The sequence below is a fragment of the Nothobranchius furzeri genome, chromosome 10 (genome assembly GCF_043380555.1).
Source record: "Nothobranchius furzeri strain GRZ-AD chromosome 10, NfurGRZ-RIMD1, whole genome shotgun sequence".
Taxonomy (NCBI): domain Eukaryota; kingdom Metazoa; phylum Chordata; class Actinopteri; order Cyprinodontiformes; family Nothobranchiidae; genus Nothobranchius; species Nothobranchius furzeri.
The window spans coordinates 32,735,671-32,742,224 of NC_091750.1; the positions used below are offsets into that span (position 1 = coordinate 32,735,671).

General features: G+C 42.9%; 1 long non-coding RNA gene across 1 annotated transcript; it reads right to left on the reverse strand.

The window, feature by feature from the left end:
• Positions 1-1,402: 1,402 nt before the first annotated feature.
• Positions 1,403-4,090, reverse strand: LOC129152384 (uncharacterized). Its single transcript, XR_008558980.2, has 4 exons — positions 3,976-4,090; positions 2,292-2,359; positions 2,090-2,216; positions 1,403-1,624 (listed from the first exon to the last, which is right to left on the reverse strand). It is a non-coding gene; the product is annotated as an uncharacterized lncRNA (long non-coding RNA).
• Positions 4,091-6,554: the final 2,464 nt, after the last annotated feature.

Here is a 6,554-nt window from a genome sequence, read left to right on the forward strand (position 1 = left end):
AGGTGACAGGTGTGTGGGGAGTGATACGAAGGGATCAGGTGAGACTGATTAGCTGAGTGGGGAAAACTGACTAGGTACGATAAATCTACAGAGAAACTACAGATAAGTGAACTCCTAAAACCTGAAAACAAGACAACCATAAGAAAACCAGGGATGGGATTTCCAAATGTGAAAACACCACGGGGAAACCCGAGGGAAACCTGGAGGGAGCTGGAGACCTAGAGGGGCACAGAAACCTACAAAGAACACCTAAGGGAAAAACCTGGAAAGGATGGAGAACACCAGGAGACACATGGAGGGATGCAGGACGCAGACCATGACACAAAGTACTGCGACGAAGAATGATTTAGGATTTTTGTCCATGTCATGCCACTTTTGTGTTACAATATCAAATGTGCTCAAATCATCAAGTCACCAGATGCAAGTCGAGTCAAGTCGCAAGTCATTACAATAATGACTCGAGTCCGAGTCATGTGACTCGAGTCCACACCTCTGCTATTGAGGTTAGGTCAAAGGGCCGGGGGGGGGGGGGGGGGGGGGTTGTGAAGCATTACATAGTATGATTAGGGTGTTAATACTTTAATATTTAATAGAGTCTTACTGTAAGATGTCAACAAAACTTTCATCTCTCCCTAGTGATACTTTTTTATCATCAGTGCTCGTCATCCTGCTGAAAGTCATCAGACGTAATAACTTTATTTATTTCTTCCTCTTGTTGTAAACATTGAGCAGGTCATAATGGAACCAAGCTGGGAAAAGTATATTTCACCACGATGAAAGTCTCCTGTCATGGCTGCCTGTGAGGATGCAGATTACTGTTGTTCTCTTGCGTCCTGGAATCAGAAAATAACCCTTTTCCTCGTGAGAGGAAGATTCTGCACACAAGCAAAAAAAATTCTTGTGAAAATTTGGGAACTCAAAGGGGAATTCTGAAGGAAAACAAAAGAAAAATGAGCAGAAACAGAAGGCTGGTTTAAAATCAAAACGCTGGGCTGCAGAAAACAAACGCTTACTTCCTCTGGAGCGTGTCCGTGCCTCTGGGGGATCTGCTGCCGTCAAAACGAGGAAGAATAATTCTGCCGAGTCTGATTACATTAATGCTGGTTGTCATTAAAGGATTAAAGATTCAATCATAGATTTTAATCAGTTTAGATATTTGACCATTTTGTTTATTTTCAATAAATGTTACTTTTACATCCACGGCTACTGAGGCACTGAACAGGACCATATACAGATTACTGTATCTGTTCCATAAATGCTGATCATTTGCATGCAGCAACAGTGATGCTCCATGACAGAAGGCAGGGAAAAATGTCTGGAATTCTGTAATGGGAGGCAGAAAGCAGCAGGAAAACCTCTCATGTCAAATGCACCAGTGTTTGCTTCTGTGTGACAAAAAACTGCCAGTAAGTCTTTGAGATATGCATCGAATATACTATGCAAGTGATTTAAAGCTGTTTGACCCATTTTCTCTTCATAATCTCTATTTTCTCCTCATTTCTAAATGAAATTAACAACCAGAAACCTTTAAGTAGCACAGGAAACAACAAAAACATCAAATATTCAGTGTCTTTGCAGCTTTTTCCTCCAATCTTCAGTCGTTCCTCTTCAGATGTGTTCAAATCTGCAATAAGAAATAAAATCAAGAATCTGTGTGTTGAAGTCCCTATCAGGACTTATTGGTAGTGAGACATTTAATGAAGAGCATAATAAAAACGGATTTCCCTCATTTATTTTACATTGTTGAATGTAAATAGGAGCGATGGCAGTTTTGTCTGCAGCTCTCGGGTTAGGGTTAGGGTTAGGGTTAGCCATAACCATAACCCTAACCCTAACCCACAATCCCAGCAAACGTCTGGCTTCCTTCCTCTGTGTGTGGCATGGGTCACAAGCTTCTAAGCTTTTCTCATGAAACCGTTACACGACAACATGCAAAGGTGCACTAATGCTCACTCTTCCACGTTGCCTACGAACTACAATTATGTGATTAGAGTCACAAACTCGTACGCGTTATGTCGGTTTGTGGGTTTGTTGCCAAACAGGTAATAAACTCACAGAGCGCCAGCGTTCCATGTAACCAGTCATTTACCTGCAAATGTTTGCCTCGGATGAGAAAAGTTGAGTCGAACACAAGCAACACATCTTCTGAGGAGCGCCGAAGGAGGGAACGTCCCAAACAACAGAAAGTGAGAGCATTCCCACAGCCTGAGCAGCAACTGCAAATCGGTTAAGTCTTCATCAACACACGGACTTTAGATGGAAGTTTCATTCCCATGGCTGGAGATATTTACCCACAATCCCACTGGGTTTGTTCCAGCTGCAGGGGTTGGAGTTCTCCATCATCTCATCCCTCAGAACGCTTCATCAAGTGCAGACAGCACAAAAGAAACTCATCACAGGATACAGAAAATGTCCGGGAACTCCAGACCGTGGGAGTTATTTTAAAACTACTTAATCAGAATTATCATTTTGAGTCAAGTTCTTCCTTAATCTGGGAGCTGGGCTGAGGCCTCACATGATTCCCTTTTTCATTAAAGTAGCTTTCCGGAGTTTTCCCCTTTCAGAAATTATGTGTGATTTTTCCGAAATCCGTAAAAATGGTTGTCTTGCTGTTACTGTGATGCAATGTAAGCAATACATCTTTTTATTTATTTATTTTGCTGCCCCCGCCCCACAGAGCTCCGTGCAATAGGAACCTGAGCGCCGACCGGAACTAACCAATAAGTTGTTTATGTTCATGTTTATGTTTATGTATTTAGCAGACACTTTTGTCCAAAGCCACTTACAAGTGATAATCGGCATGTTGCCCTCGAGGCTAACAACAACAACAACAACAACAACTTGACATCAGTCATGAGAGGAGGGAACAAGGAGTGGACAGTAGACTACCGCTTATGCTTCATATTTAAGGAATGCCGTGGCTGATGCAGAGCTGATGAACTTTTCAAGGACAAGTGAGTCTTAAAACTATAAATATATGAGAACACATGGCATGAGAGTAATACCTGTATAACAACGTGTTTTTGCTGTTTGTAGCTACAGAAGCACATTAATAAACACGCAAAGTTGCCATCTAAAAAATGGATCGAGAGACTATTTGTGTGATATGCTTGTCAGCCAATCAGATGAGAGAAATACTCTGAAAAGAGAATTTAAAGGGAGACTAGGCAGTTTTGGCTTGTCTTAGCACCCCTATAGTGTCTGTTTAGTAGAGACAAAAGCAACACGTATCTCCTGGCTGTGTGTTCGTCCTTTTTAGCTCCTTACACTGAAAGCTGAAAGGTCTCTCCAGACTTCGTTAGTGTCTACAGGAGCGATCACTATATCAAATACAGGCCATTTACCATTTGTTCTATTTCTATGATTAATTAAAACTTGTTCATGAAGTTTTTTACACTAAATCAATCTCACAAAAAGTGATTTCAGCAGTTTTATTCTTGACAGTTTCAGTACCTTCCAGAATGAGTCATTTCGGGGCTCTGTTACATAAAAAATCAAGCCGGAGCTGGCCACGCCCACCCATCCTCTTATTGGCTGCTGTAAGTGGAGTAGAGCCGCTGCTCCTCCAGCAGCAGCAGCTCCTTCTGATGACATCACACAATTCGGGCCTTTTTGAAACGACTTGTTTACGTCATTTCTAAAACCAAACACTGTCGAAAAACAGGTGAATGGGTTTCTTTTGAATTTAGAGCGTTTATAGAGGCAGTAAAGACCCACGTGGCAGCACAAAAGGATGAAAAAGGTATGTTTTGCATAACACGTCCCCTTAAAAAGATTTTTTTAAATATATGTATTATTTAAATATTTAGTGCAGATTGAAATAATCAAAACCTAAAAAACAAAATCGGTCTTTTCACGATTTGGCTGAGATGTCAGCATGCAACCATTTCAGCAGGGTGACATCACTGATCAGGCCATTATAAATACATTTCATTCAAATGCTCTGATATCTAAAGAAGGGGTGTATGTACTCACATATATTCACATGGCTTGCCAGGCTATAAAACTGTAGAGTAAATCTCAAAACTGCATAAACAGACAGTTAAAATGTCAATGCGAACCGTCCAGAAGATCTACTTCTCAAAATTCTTATTGTTTCCATTCTTTACTCGAAATGTGTCAATATATTCCCAGATTAAGTGCAAAAAGCTTGTTTTCCATGGTCTGGTTTACTTGTGTTTGCTGCATTCGCTTCGCTGAGTTAGAGTCTGAACTGTGTCCAGGACATGGGCTGGGCTCTGCTACGTTAAACTAAGTGGAAATGCCAAAACATGAGTAAAGGGGAAGCGACACACCCAACATTAAAGTTAGGTGGTCCTAATTTAGCAGGAAGTGATTCAGTGTTGAGAACATGATGCTGTTCGGTTACTTCATTGTGTAATTGTCCGATGTACCTCACATTTATGATCTCTATTGGCACACTGTGAAAGCAGCCTTATTATACTGTAAACATGTATTACCAGCGCTTTTCATCTTTGGCGTTGCGCTAGCTTCTACAAAATGTTTGGCCACAAAAAAAGATGAATTTCCTTCCCTGTGTGTTGTATTTTAGCAGGTATGTGTAGGAGTAGGGCAGTCCTGGCAGCAAAAATGGAACAAGAAAAAAAATGTTAGCAAAAAAGTCAAATTACTGGAAAATGAATCAAGTCAAGGTGGCAAAAACAAAGAGCCGAAACGTTATGAAATGGAGAAACTGAGTTTAAAAGACGAAGGATGCAAAGTGGGATCATGCTCCCTTGGGAAAATCCACATGAGGGAAAGGCCACACACTTCCCAAACTCTGGCTGCACTACTGTTGGGAAGCCAACATTTTAAGTAACACTTAATCCTCTCTGGAAGTCTTTTTATCCCCAAAACACAGCTTCTGATATTACTTTTTCCACTAATCTACACACTCTTCCCAAAATAGGTTTATGCAGAAGACTGAGATTTAACATGATGCAAACAGAGGTGTGTTCAGAGGAGATGGAAGACGTGAAGTTAGCTTGGGTGGCATATGGAGGGAGTAGGAGCGAGCATTAATTATTAAACGTTTAGAGAACAAAGAAATGGTGTTTCCTGCCTGGGAACGGTGGCTTGGAGTTCTGTCAGTTAGGAAAAGTCATGAAATGAAACTTGGCTGCAGTGCTGCGGGCCACACTGTTTGGTATGTTGAATCTTTCTGAATTTACTAAAGAAAGCTCTTCTGAAGCCATGAAACATGATGCATTGTTGGTCTCTTCAAACCATGATGTCCATCATGAATCTTGGATAGTTAGATAGGAAGCTTTTGAATGCCCATCCATCCACTTTCCTACGCTTATCCGGAGTCGGGTCGTAGGGGCTGCAGCCTAAGAGGCCCACACTTCCATCTTCCCAGTCCCTTGGGCCAGTTCCTCTGGGGGAATCTCAAGGCCTTCCCTGGCCAGCCAAGAGACATAGTCCCTCCAGCGTGTCCATGGTCTTCCTTTAGGTCTCCTCCTGGTTGGACGTGCCCGGGAAAACTCACCAGGGATGCATCCAGGAGGCATCCTAACCAGATCACATTCTGATGAAGTCAACAGGATCACATCATCTGCCAAAAGCAGCCTCGATCCTTAGGCGACCAAAACAGATCCCCGTCAACAACTTGGCTGAGACTAGAAATTCTGTCCATAAAAGTTAGGAACAGAATCAGTGACAGATGCAGGATTGTGAAATGACGTTCCTCCGAAGGTAGCAAGGCTCAGCCTGCCAAAGGTACTATGAGGTGGTGTGGGCATCTTTGCCTCTTGCTCTTCTTCCTCTTGAGGTTTTATAGTCTCACTGGACCCAGAACTTCCTGTGAGGGCTAAGCATGCTCTATGGCTGGGGAAGAGTTCAGCACCACCCAGGAGGAGCTGGGTGGGTGTATTTCCATCGCCGGGTCTGGTACGGTTGGGTCTGGTTTTGGACGGTGGGTTCCGGTATGGGTCTTTTCAGGTGAGCGTTTTAATCATACGGTAGTTTGGGCCATCACGTCGGCAGGCGGGGTTAAACAACCGGCATGCGCAACCCTTTACCACAGGCTCCACATGTGACTCCAGAGTGCAGTCGCTAAGTCCAGAGGCCTGCCTCGGCTATAACTAGTATCCAGCATGTCGTAGCAACGCCGTACATTTCTCCCATCCGAAAAAATGAAAATCCACTCCGGCTGTTTCTGTCCTTAACTTTTCTATATTGGGCTTTAATTTCTTCATCTTGGCCCGACACTGTGCCGACGTTCGCTGTGATCCTTCAGCTTCCATTCGCTGAGAATAAAAACTTGGTTACCGATACGTCTAGCCTCTCCTGTGGACTCTAGAAGCTCTCACGATGACGGTGAAGAATGTATGGAGCTCTGAAGGTGACCAAAACTTGCTGGCGTGTTTTCACATTCATGTACAGCAAATGGAAATACAAACTACGGAACTCCGTTTGTTTTGCTTGTTGCAAGTAGTGACGTATTTCTGTCAACCAATCAGTGGACTGTGTTGTTGCTCCGCCCTAACTCTACTGCTCCAGAAATTTCTGGACCTACAACAGAAGGGGGCCAAAAAGATCCTGTGACTGGCGTG